Source organism: Tripterygium wilfordii, chromosome 12, assembly GCF_013401445.1.
Source record: "Tripterygium wilfordii isolate XIE 37 chromosome 12, ASM1340144v1, whole genome shotgun sequence".
Classification (NCBI taxonomy): Eukaryota; Viridiplantae; Streptophyta; class Magnoliopsida; order Celastrales; family Celastraceae; genus Tripterygium; species Tripterygium wilfordii.
The window spans coordinates 6,953,699-6,967,801 of NC_052243.1; positions in this window are offsets into that span (position 1 = coordinate 6,953,699).

Genomic DNA, 14,103 nt, shown 5'->3' on the forward strand with positions numbered 1-14,103 from the left:
TATGCATAGAATTGAGCATTCCGAAGGCATCAAATAGACCGTTATACTCTTTTTATTGTTCTTGGAAGTCTTAGCGCGCTAGTTTATCTTTTGGACATTGTGTCGTTAGGTAAATAAGCCAATAGACCAAGTTAAGTTAAAAATTGCAACAAACGTGAAAAACTTGTCTATGCATAGAATTGAGCATTCCCAAGGCATCAAAATAGACAGTTATACTCTATTTAGTCTTTTTAGAAGTCTTAACTTGCTAGTTTAGCTTTTGGGCAACGTTTCGTTAGGTAAACAAGCCAATAGACCAATTTAAGTTCAAAATTGCACGAAACGTGAAAAACTTATCCATGCATAGAATTGAGCATTACTAAGGCATCAAAATGGACCGTTATACTCTAGTAAGTGTTCTTAGAATTCTTAACTTGCTATCTTATCTTTTGGGCAACGTTTTGTTAGGTAAAGAAGCTAATAGACCAAGTTAAGTTCAAAATTGCACGAAACGTGAAAAACTTGTCGATGCATAGAATTGAGCATTCCTAAGGCATCAAATAGACCGTTATACTCTATTTATTGTTCTTGGAAGTCTTAGCGCGCTAGTTTATCTTTTGGACATTGTGTCGTTAGGTAAATAAGCCAATAGACCAAGTTAAGTTAAAAATTGCAACAAACGTGAAAAACTTGTCTATGCATAGAATTGAGCATTCCCAAGGCATCAAAATAGACAGTTATACTCTATTTAGTCTTTTTAGAAGTCTTAACTTGCTAGTTTAGCTTTTGGGCAACGTTTCGTTAGGTAAACAAGCCAATAGACCAAGTTAAGTTCAAAATTGCACGAAACGTGAAAAACTTGTCCATGCATAGAATTGAGCATTCCTAAGGCATCAAAATGGACCGTTATACTCTAGTAAGTGTTCTTAGAATTCTTACCTTGCTATCTTATCTTTTGGGCAACGTTTTGTTAGGTAAAGAAGCTAATAGACCAAGTTAAGTTCAAAATTGCAGGAAACGTGAAAAACTTGTCGATGCATAGAATTGAGCATTCCTAAGGCATCAAAATAGACCTTTATACTCTATATACTGTCCTTGGAAGTATTAACTTGCTAGTTTAGCATTTGGGCAACGTTTCGCTAGGTAAAGAAACCGATAGATCAAGTTAAGTTCAAAATTGCACGAAACGTGAAAAACTTGTCCATGCATGGAATTGAGAATTCCGAAGTCAACAAAATAGACCGTTATACTCTATTTAGTGTTCTTGGAACTCTTAACGTGCTAGTTTATCTTTTGGACATTGTTTCGTTACGTAAAGAAGCCAATAGACCAAGTTAAGTTCAAAATTGCAAGAAACGTGAGAAATTTGTCTATGCATAGAATGAGCATTCCCAAGGCATCAAAATAGACAGTTATACTCTATTTAGTATTTTTAGAAGTCTTAACATGCTAGTTTAGCTTTTGGGCAACGTTTCTTTAGGTAAAGAAGCCAATAGACCAAGTTAAGTTCAAAATTGCACGAAACGTGAAAAACTTGTCCATGCATAGAATTGAGCATTCCTAAGGCATGAAATAGACCGTTATACTCTATTTAGTGTCTTGGAAGTCTTAACATGCTAGTTTATCTTTTGGACATTGTTTCGTTAGGTAAAGAAGCCAATAGACCAAGTTAAGTTCAAAATTGCATGAAACGTGAAAAACTTATCCACGCATAGAATTGAGCAGTCCTAAGGCATCAAAATAGACCGTTATACTCAATTGAGTGTTCTTAGAAAATTTAACTCGCTAGTTTAGCTTTTGGACAACGTTTCGTTAGGTAAAGAAGCCAATACACCAAGTTAAGTTCAAAATTGCACGAAACGTGAAAAACTTGTCCATGCATAGCATTGAGCATTCCTAAGGCATCAAAATAGACCGTTATACTCTATTTAGTGTTCTTAGAAGTCTTAACATGCTAGTTTAGCTTTTGCACAACATTTCGTTAGGTAAAGAAGCCAATAGACTAAGTTAAGTTCAAAATTGCAAGAAACGTGAAAAACTTGTCTATGCATAGAATTGAGCATTCCTAAGGCATCAAAAGGGACCGTTATACTCTATTTAGTGTTCTTCAAAGTCTTAACTTGCTAGTTGACCTTTTGAACATTGTTTCATTAGGCAAAGAAGCCAATAGAACAAGTTAAGTTCGAAATTGCACGAAACATGAAAAACTTGTCCATGCATAGAATTGAGCATTCCTAAGGCATCAAAATAGACCTTTATACTCTATTTAGTGTTCTTGGAAGTCTTAACTTGCTAGTTTAGCTTTTGGGCAATGTTTCTTTAGGTAAAGAAGCCAATAGACCAGGTTAAGTTCAAAATTGCACGAAACGTGAAAAACTTGTCCATGCATAGAATTAAGTATTCCTAAGGCATCAAATAGACCGTTATACTCTATTTATTGTTATTGGAAGTCTTAGCGTGCTAGTTTATCTTTTGGACATTGTTTCGTTAGGCAAAGAAGCCAATAGACCAAGTTAAGCTAAAAATTGCAACAAACGTGAAAAACTTGTCTATGCATAGAATTGAGCATTCCCAAGGTATCAAAATAGACCGTTATACTCTATTTAGTCTTTTTAGAAGTCTTAACTTGCTAGTTTAGCCCTTGGGCAACGTTTCGTTAGGTAAACAAGCCAATAGACCAAGTAAAGTTCAAAATTGCACGAAACGTGAAAAACTTGTCCATGCATAGAATTGAGCATTCCTAAGGCATCAAAATAGACCTTTATACTCTATTTACTGTTCTTGGAAGTCTTAACTTGCTAGTTTAGCTTTTGGGCAACGTTTCGCTAGGTAAAGAAGCCGATAGATCAAGTTAAGTTCAAAATTGCACGAAACGTGAAAAACTTGTCCATGCATGGAATTGAGAATTCCTAAGTCAACAAAATAGACCGTTATACTCTATTTAGTGTTCTTGGAAGTCTTAACGTGCTAGTTTATCTTTTGGACATTGTTTCGTTAGAAAAAGAAGCCAATAGACCAACTTAAGTTCAAAATTGCAAGACACGTGAAAAATTTGTCTATGCTTAGAATGAGCATTCCCAAGGCATCAAAATAGACAGTTTTACTATATTTAGTATTTTTAGAAGTCTTAACTTGCTAGTTTAGCTTTTGGGCAACGTTTCGTTAGGTAAAGAAGCCAATAGACCAAGTTAAGTTCAAAATTGCACGAAACGTGAAAAACTTGTCCATGCATAGAATTGAGCATTCCTAAGGCATGAAATAGACCGTTATACTCTATTTAGTGTTCTTGGAAGTCTTAACGTGCTAGTTTATCTTTTGGACATTGTTTCGTTAGGTAAAGAAGCCAATAGACCAAGTTAAGTTCAAAATTGCATGAAACGTGAAAAACTTATCCACGCATAGAATTGAGCAGTCCTAAGGCATCAAAATAGACCATTATACTCTATTGAGTGTTCTTAGAAGTCTTAACATGCTATTTTAGCTTTTGCACAACATTTCGTTAGGTAAAGAAGCCAATATACTATGTTAAGTTCAAAATTGCAAGAAACGTGAAAAACTTGTCTATGCATAGAATTGAGTATTCCTAAGGCATCAAAAGGGACTGTTATACTCTATTTAGTGTTCTTCGAAGTCTTAACTTGCTAGTTGACCTTTTGGACATTGTTTCGTTAGGTAAAGAAGCCAATAGACCAAGTTAAGTTCGAAATTGCACGAAACGTGAAAAACTTGTCCATGCATAGAATTGAGCATTCCTAAGGCATCAAAATAGACCTTTAAACTCTATTTAGTGTTCTTGGAAGTCTTAACTTGCTAGTTTAGCTTTTGGGCAATGTTTCGTTAGGTAAAGAAGCCAATAGACCAGGTTAAGTTCAAAATTGCACGAAACGTGAAAAACTTGTTCATGCATAGAATTAAGCATTCCTAAGGCATCAAATAGACCGTTATACTCTATTTATTGTTCTTGGAAGTCTTAGCGTGCTAGTTTATCTTTTGGACATTGTTTCGTTAGGCAAAGAAGCCAATAGACCAAGTTAAGTTAAAAATTGCAACAAACGTGAAAAACTTGTCTATGCATAGAATTGAGCATTCCCAAGGTATCAAAATAGACAGTTATACTCTATTTAGTCTTTTTAGAAGTCTTAACTTGCTAGTTTAGCCCTTGGGCAACGTTTCGTTAGGTAAACAAGCCAATAGACCAAGTTAAGTTCAAAATTGCACGAAACGTGAAAAACTTGTCCATGCATACAATTGAGAATTCCTAAGTCAACAAAATAGACCGTTATACTCTATTTAGTGTTCTTAGAAGTCTTAACGTGCTAGCTTATCTTTTGGACATTGTTTCGTTAGGTAAAGAAGCCAATAGACCAACTTAAGTTCAAAATTGCAAGACACGTGAAAAATTTGTCTATGCATAGAATGAGCATTCCCAAGGCATCAAAATAGACAGTTTTACTCTACTTAGTATTTTTAGAAGTCTTAACTTGCTAGTTTAGCTTTTGGGCAACGTTTCGTTAGGTAAATAAGCCAATAGACCAAGTTAAGTTCAAAATTGCACGAAACGTGAAAAACTTGTCCATGCATAGAATTGAGCATTCCTAAGGCATGAAATAGACCGTTATACTCTATTTAGTGTTCTTGGAAGTCTTAACGTGCTAGTTTATCTTTTGGACATTGTTTCGTTAGTTAAAGAAGCCAATAGACCAAGTTAAGTTCAAAATTGCATAAAACGTGAAAAACTTATCCACGCATAGAATTGAGCAGTCCTAAGGCATCAAAATAGACCATTATACTCTATTGAGTGTTTTTAGAAGTCTTAACATGCTAGTTTAGCTTTTGCACAACATTTCGTTAGGTAAAGAAGCCAATATACTATGTTAAGTTCAAAATTGCAAGAAACGTGAAAAACTTGTCTATGCATAGAATTGACCATTCCTAAGGCATCAAAAGGGACCGTTATACTCTATTTAGTGTTCTTCGAAGTCTTAACTTGCTAGCTTATCTTTTGGGGAACGTTTTGTTAGGAAAAGAAGCCAATAGACCAAGTTAAGTTCAAAATTGCACGAAACGTGAAAAACTTGTCGATGCATAGAATTGAGCACTCCTAAGGCATCAAAATAGACCTTTATACTCTATTTACTGTTCTTGGAAGTCTTAACTTGCTAGTTTAGCTTTTGGGCAACGTTTCGCTAGGTAAAGAAGCCGATAGATCAAGTTAAGTTCAAAATTGCACGAAACGTGAAAAACTTGTCCATGCATGGAATTGACAATTCCTAAGTCAACAAAATAGACCGTTATACTCTATTTAGTGTTCTTCGAAGTCTTAACGTGCTAGTTTATCTTTTGGACATTGTTTCGTTAGGTAAAGAAGCCAATAGACCAACTTAAGTTCAAAATTGCAAGACACGTGAAAAATTTGTCTATGCATAGAATGAGCATTCCCAAGGCATCAAAATAGACAGTTTTACTATATTTAGTATTTTTAGAAGTCTTAACTTGCTAGTTTAGCTTTTGGGCAACGTTTCGTTAGGTAAAGAAGCCAATAGACCAAGTTAAGTTCAAAATTGCACGAAACGTGAAAAACTTGTCCATGCATAGAATTGAGCATTCCTAAGGCATGAAATAGACCGTTATACTCTATTTAGTGTTCTTGGAAGTCTTAACGTGCTAGTTTATCTTTTGGACATTGTTTCGTTAGGTAAAGAAGCCAATAGACCAAGTTAAGTTCAAAATTACATGAAACGTGAAAAACTTATCCACGCATAGAATTGAGCAGTCCTAAGGCATCAAAATAGACCATTATACTCTATTGAGTGTTCTTAGAAGTCTTAACATGCTAGTTTAGCTTTTGCACAAAATTTCGTTAGGTAAAGAAGCCAATAGACTATGTTAAGTTCAAAATTGCAAGAAACGTGAAAAACTTGTCTATGCATGGAATTGAGCATTCCTAAGGCATCAAAAGGGACCGTTATACTCTATTTAGTGTTCTTCGAAGTCTTAACTTGCTAGTTGACCTTTTGGACATTGTTTCGTTAGGTAAAGAAACCAATAGACCAAGTTAAGTTCGAAATTGCACGAAACGTGAAAAACTTGTCCATGGATAGAATTGAGCATTCCTAAGGCATCAAAATAGACCTTTATACTCTATTTAGTGTTCTTGGAAGTCTTAACTTGTTAGTTTAGCTTTTGGGCAATGTTTCGTTAGGTAAAGAAGCCAATAGACCAGGTTAAGTTCAAAATTGCACGAAACGTGAAAAACTTGTCCATGCATAGAATTAAGCATTCCTAAGGCATCAAATAGACCGTTATACTCTATTTATTGTTCTTGGAAGTCTTAGCGTGCTAGTTTATCTTTTGGACATTGTTTCGTTAGGCAAAGAAGCCAATAGACCAAGTTAAGTTAAAAAATGCAACAAACGTGAAAAACTTGTCTATGCATAGAATTGAGCAGTCCCAAGGTATCAAAATAGACAGTTATACTCTATTTAGTCTTTTTAGAAGTCTTAACTTGCTAGTTTAGCCCTTGGGCAACGTTTCGTTAGGTAAACAAGCCAATAGACCAAGTTAAGTTCAAAATTGCACGAAACGTGAAAAACTTGTCCATGCATAGAATTGAGCATTCCTAAGGCATCAAACTGGACCGTTATACTCTAGTAAGTGTTCTTAGAAGTCTTAACTTGCTAGCTTATCTTTTGGGCAACGTTTTGTTAGGAAAAGAAGCCAATAGACCAAGTTAAGTTCAAAATTGCACGAAACGTGAAAAACTTGTCGATGCATAGAATTGAGCATTCCTAAGGCATCAAAATAGACCTTTATACTCTATTTACTGTTCTTGGAAGTCTTAACTTGCTACTTTAGCTTTTGGGCAACGTTTCGCTAGGTAAAGAACCCGATAGATCAAGTTAAGTTCAAAATTGCACGAAACGTGAAAAACTTCTCCATGCATGGAATTGAGAATTCCTAAGTCAACAAAATAGACCGTTATACTCGATTTAGTGTTCTTGGAAGTCTTAACGTGCTAGTTTATCTTTTGGACATTGTTTCGTTAGGTAAAGAAGCCAATAAACCAACTTAAGTTCAAAATTGCAAGAAACGTGAAAAATTTGTCTATGCATAGAATGAGCATTCCCAAGGCATCAAAATAGACAGTTTTACTCTATTTAGTATTTTTAGAAGTCTTAACTTGCTAGTTTAGCTTTTGGGCAACGTTTCGTTAGGTAAAAAAGCCAATAGACCAAGTTAAGTTCAAAATTGCACGAAACGTGAAAAACTTGTCCATGCATAGAATTGAGCATTCCTAAGGCATGAAATAGACTGTTATACTCTATTTAGTGTTCTTGGAAGTCTTAACGTGCTAGTTTATCTTTTGGACATTGTTTCGTTAGGTAAAGAAGCCAATAGACCAAGTTAAGTTCAAAATTGCATGAAACGTGAAAAACTTATCCACGCATAGAATTGAGCAGTCCTAAGGCATCAAAATAGACCATTATACTCTATTGAGTGTTCTTAGAAGTCTTAACATGCTAGTTTAGCTTTTGCAGAACATTTCGTTAGGTAAAGAAGCCAATAGACTATGTTAAGTTCAAAATTGCAAGAAACGTGAAAAACTTGTCTATGCATGGAATTGAGCATTCCTAAGGCATCAAAAGGAACCGTTATACTCTATTTAGTATTCATGGAAGTCTTAACGTGCTAGTTTATCTTTTGGACATTGTTTCGTTAGGTAAAGAAGCCAATAAACCAAGTTAAGTTCAAAATTGCATGAAACGTGAAAAACTTATCCACGCATAGAATTGAGCAGTCCTAAGGCATCAAAATAGACCATTATACTCTATTGAGTGTTCTTAGAAAATTTAACTCGCTAGTTTAGCTTTTGGACAGCGTTTCGTTTGGTAAAGAAGCCAATTGACCAAGATAAGTTCAAAATTGCACGAAACGTGAAAAACTTGTCCATGCATAGAATTGAGCATTCCTAAGGCATCAAAATAGACCGTTATACTCTATTTAGTGTTCTTAGAAGTCTTAACATGCTAGTTTAGCTTTTGCACAACATTTCGTTAGGTAAAGAAGCCAATAGACTAAGTTAAGTTCAAAATTGCAAGAAACTTGAAAAACTTGTCTATGCATAGAATTGAGCATTCCTAAGGCATCAAAAGGGACCGTTATACTCTATTTAGTATTCATGGAAGTCTTAACGTGCTAGTTTATCTTTTGGACATTGTTTCGTTAGGTAAAGAAGCCAATAAACCAAGTTAAGTTCAAAATTGCATGAAACGTGAAAAACTTATCCACGCATAGAATTGAGCAGTCCTAAGGCATCAAAATAGACCATTATACTCTATTGAGTGTTCTTAGAAAATTTAACTCGCTAGTTTAGCTTTTGGACAACGTTTCGTTTGGTAAAGAAGCCAATTGACCAAGATAAGTTCAAAATTGCACGAAACGTGAAAAACTTGTCCATGCATAGAATTGAGCATTCCTAAGGCATCAAAATAGACCGTTATACTCTATTTAGTGTTCTTAGAAGTCTTAACATGCTAGTTTAGCTTTTGCACAACAATTCGTTAGGTAAAAAAGCCAATAGACTAAGTTAAGTTCAAAATTGCAAGAAACTTGAAAAACTTGTCTATGCATAGAATTGAGCATTCCTAAGGCATCAAAATGGACCGTTATACTCTATTTAGTGTTCATGGAAGTCTTAACGTGCTAGTTTATCTTTTGGACATTGTTTCGTTAGGTAAAGAAGCCAATAGACCAAGTTAAGTTCAAAATTGCATGAAACGTGAAAAACTTATCCACGCATAGAATTGAGCAGTCCTAAGGCATAAAAATAGACCGTTATACTCTATTGAGTGTTATTAGAAAATTTAACTTGCTAGTTTAGCTTTTGGGCAACGTTTCGCTAGGTAAAGAAGCCGATAGATCAAGTTATGTTCAAAATTGCACGAAACGTGAAAAACTTGTCCATGCATGGAATTGAGAATTCCTAAGTCAACAAAATAGACCGTTAATGTAATATCCTGGTCTAATTTTACACTATTCATAGTATCTTCTCGTGGTGGTTGAGGTGGAGGGAACCTCTGTGTTGGTGAACCGGTATTTGAAGGAGTAAAAATTAAATTGTGATAAAATTATAAAAATATTTTTAATAAATGGGGAATTTTAAAGGAAAATTTTTAAAGTAAGAATTACTTAAATCGGATTTAAATTTGATTTGTTATGAATTTTTGAAGTTAATTATAACAATTTAGTTAGGGGCGTTTTTGACAGGTGGGTGTTTTTGGTAAGTCAAAGTTATTATAAAAGAAAACTTAAAATCAAAAAAAAATAAAAATTCTTACGCAGTTTCTTCTCTTCTTCCTTTTCTCTCTCCCGTACATCTTTGTTACTATTCATTTTCCGAGTCCGACGACGATGAGCGACACCACCGGTACCAAAAGAAGCGTATTGATGAGACGAGTATAACCCAACTTGAATCACGTCGATCGGAGTTGTGGTTAGGGAGATATCGGAGTTTGAAGTTCCGATTTCCTCGGATTTCTTTTGGTCGATCCGGCCGATTCCGGCAACGGTTTGACGTGTTTCAGGTACCTATGAGTTTATCTCATCGAGTTCTTCAATTTGATATAAGATTTGACAGGTTTGGGTGGTCGGATCGCCGACGATGGGGTTAAATGGGTTTCCGGCGAGTTGACTCGGTTGACCGGTGAGTTGACTCGGCTGGGTACTATTTGACCCGATTTGACCCGGTCGGGTACTATTTGACCCGGTTACTGACCCGGTTACTATTTGACTATTGACTTTGACTCGGTTACTATTTATACGTTGACGTTGACCAGTACTATTTGGCCGTTGACCATAGTTGACCGACCGTATTTTTACCGTATTTTCATATATCGTGTTTTTCGGTGTAGACGGTGTTCACGATTGAGATTCGGAGCGGGTTAACTTTTCGAGGTAGGGGTTGCCTGGGACGCGTGCTTGGTTTTAGCACTCTGATTTCCAGGTAGGGGTTTCCATTCTCTTGCATGTGACTTTAGAGTTCCGGTTTTAGGGACTCTGGTGATATTATGGTTTTGTCGGTTTCCAGGGGTGGAAATACGACCTGTTTGCATGTTGATTTATATTCCCTGTTATATATATCATTGTTGGTATGTTTTCTGAGAGTGGGGTGATTGGAGGTGTTGGATGAGGATATGGATGTGGATGTGGATGTGGATTGTGGGCCCATATAGGCGCCCAAATGATCGGATATGGATTTCTGATGGATGATATATATATACATATATAGACCGGATATATACCGGTGGACCGTCTGAGATGGGGTGCATCACAGGGGACGCCCTCTGGTGTAGGCTATGCTATCGGGATACCCGATCGTCATCCAGTTTCGGTGTAGACCTGGATTGAGACACCCTACGGGGATTAGGGTGGGTCCAGGGGTGATGGATTGTTGGAGATTGATGTGGTGATTACAGTGTTGGATAGCCTTATCGGCTACCATTTCACTTGATTGGATTGGTGTATGGATTTCTGGAGACCAGTGTGGGTGGTTCCAGTGTTGCTTGGCCTTATCGGCTATTGTGCTATTTGGTTAACTTACTGATGGATGTATATTTCCTGTATCGCATACTATGCATTTCATTTATGGGTTTATCAGTATTATTTATGGATATTGGCGTTTCCTCTCTACGCCCTACTGAGCTTTGTGGCTCACCCCTCTTCTTTATCCCCTTTCAGGTGAGTTGGATGTAGGTGATGGCGGTCAGCGGCGGGATGCGTGAGCTGGTGTGTAGCCTTGGGCTGACTCTTTAGTGGGTGTGGGGACTTTTGATATTGTATTTTGTATATATTACTGGGTTTGATATCGGGTAGATATATTTTATTATTCCGCTGATGTATTCATACTCTGGTATTTCAAGTGATTTAGGTGGTGGTATGTATGATATTTTGGGTTCAGTACTGGGTATTATACATTGTGGGAGCTAGTATGATTATTATTATTACAATTTATTTTATTGAGTTTAATTGTATGAGTTGGGATCAGGTTCGGGGGACGGGGTGTCCCCTGCCGGTCACGTTCCTGTGGTATAGGTACACTTCGGTATACCTTAGGGGAGAGGGGCGTGACAGTTTGGTATCGGAGCTGTAGGTTTAAAAACTTACAGTGGTTAGGTTACCTAGGTTATTTTGTTGGCTACACATCATGCGTTTCCCGGCTGACCTGGTGAGTTTTTATTTTGATGTTTCCTGCTTTAGATTTATGTATACATGTGTTATATTTTCCAGATATGGTTGACACACGTAGTACTCGGGTGCGAGGACATGGATCGGGTAGAGGGGAACACGAGGCGGATGAGCCTCAGGGGGTAGATGAGGTGGGTATGCCTGAGTTGGCTCCATTAGAGCGGGGGCGAGGACAGAGAGGTAGGGGTGCGAGACGTGGTAGGGGCGGAAGACGTGGGAGAGGTGGGGGCAGGCGGCGAGTGAATATAGATCCAGTGGATGATATTGGGGAGGATCAGGAGGGATATTTAGCACCACAGGGGGTAGAGGCTGTTGTTACGACTTTACGACAGGAGGTTCGGGATGTTACTGAGTTGGTACGAGCTCTTGGGCAAACTGTTACAGGACTTGTGACACAGATGACTGCTCCAGTTCCAGCTGCATTACAGGCTCCTGTTGAGGTTCCAGAGCAGGTCCTGACTTTGGGTGAGTTACAGGAGGGTACAGGACAGATTGTGGAGGCACAGGTAGCTCCTTTGGCGATTGATACGTCGATCAAAGAGCTAGCCGAGTTACGAAAGACGAATCCTCCGGTATATAGGGGAGTGATAGATCCAGTGGCAGCAGAGGAGTGGGTTCGTCAGTTACGCAGGAAGATGACTTCCTTACGGATTCCTGAGGAGAGGAGGGCTTTATTAGCTGCTGAGTTTTTAGAGGGAGATGCTTTCACTTGGTGGGAGGTGATGATAGTTAGTCGGGGCAGGGAGGGTATGCCGTGGGCAGAGTTTGAGACTGCTTTTCTGGCACAGTATGTACCACAGACAGTGCGTGTTGCTAAAGCTAAGGAGTTTCTCGAGTTGATTCAGTCTCCGGACATGACAGTGACACAGTATCAGGCTCGTTTTGAGGAGTTAGGGCGATATGGGGAGGAGTATATTTGCACAGAGGAAAAGAAGATACTGAGATTTAGGAGAGGGTTGTCGCCAAAGATTTCACCTCATTTGGCGGCTCAGACTATCACCACCTATCGTGAGTGTATTGATAAGGCACTCGGAGTGGAGAGGACTTTAGTGGAGATTAAGGATTACTGGGAGATCCATAAGAGGAAGCTTGAGAGTTCTACATCTGCTACTGGCGAGAGTAGTCAGCATAGACAGAGGACTGAGACTCGGGGGCAGCAGCAGAGTCAGGGACAGGGTTCTCAGAGTCGGAGGCAAGGTTACCGAGGACCCAGGCAGGGACAGCAGGGTCCTAGACAGGTTCAGCAGGGGCAGAGACAGGGTCAGCAGGGGCAGAGATCAGACCAGCAGAGACAGGCTCCGAGACGGGACCAGCAGCCTCAGCATTGCTATGCTTGTGGTCATGTGGGCCACATGAGTTGGAATTGTCCTGTGGCAAACAACCCGTTATGTTTCCAGTGTGGATTGCCAGGACATACCAGGAGAGATTGTCCACAGGGTGGAGGATTTGCACTGCCAGTATTTGGAGGTCAGAGAGCTCCAGCTCCAGCACCGGTTCCGATACAGAGGGGTCCTGTAGGACGGGGTAGGCCACTAGTTCAGCAGCAGAGGCAGCAGCAGCAGGTTCAGAGAGGTGGAGTGTATGCACTTAGGCCTGATGTGGTTCCAGCAGAGCGAGATCACTTGGGAGGTAGGTTTCTCTTATTCAGTTCTTGGGCACGTGTTTTGTTTGACACTGGTGCTACGCATTCATTTATTTCTGCATCATTTGCTGAGACATTGGGTTTGGAGATTACGGGAGTGGCGAGGAGATTTATAGTTGATTCACCACTAGGACCAGGCACTGTGATTAGTGGTATCTGTAGAGACTGTGTATTTAGTTTCTCAGACCATGAGTTTAGAGCGGATCTGTTTGTGATGCCATTTACTGATTTTGATGTTATTCTTGGATTGGATTGGTTGACTGAGTATGAGGCGATTATAGAGTGTGCTGAGAGGAGGATTACACTGACCACACCTACGGGGAGGGTTAGATTTCGTGGAACGAGATTTCTTCCGTGTCCACATTTTCTAGATAATCCTCAGTACACCGATTGTGTTATAGCTGGTTTGATTACTTCGGCGTCTAGGGAAGATTCTTCGAACCCTATACCGGTTGTGGAGCATTATATGGATGTTTTTCCCGATGATTTACCGGGGTTGCCACCGCAGAGGGAGATTGAATTTGTGATTGAGTTGTACCCGGGTACAGATCCGATTTCTATACCACCGTATAGGATGGCACCAGCAGAGCTGAAGGAGTTGGACACTCAGTTGACAGATTTACAGAAGTTGGGATTTATCAGACCGAGCACTTCACCTTGGGGAGCACCTGTTTTGTTTGTGAAAAAGAAGGATGGTACGATGCGTATGTGTGTGGACTACCGGCAACTGAACAGGGTGACAGTAAAGAACAAATATCCATTGCCGAGGATTAATGATTTGTTTGATCAGTTGAGAGGTAGTCATTATTACTCCAAGATTGATCTCAGATCGGGGTATCATCAGTTGAGGATCAGAGAGGAGGATATTCCAAAGACAGCATTTCGCACACGGTTTGGCCATTATGAGTACTTGGTTATGCCATTTGGGTTAACCAATGCACCTGCAGCGTTTATGGATTTGATGCACAGAGTGTTTAGACCGTATCTGGATCAGTTTGTGATTGTGTTCATTGATGATATATTGGTTTATTCAGCCACTGAGGAGGATCACATTAGACACTTGGAGATGGTGTTGCAGACGCTCAGAGAGCATAGATTGTATGCCAAGCTGAGTAAATGTGAATTTTGGGTGACTCAGGTGAGATTTTTAGGGCATGTGATTTCTCAGGAGGGTATAGCGGTGGATCCAGCGAAAGTAGAGGCAGTGGTGGCATGGAGGAGACCGAAAAATGTAGGAG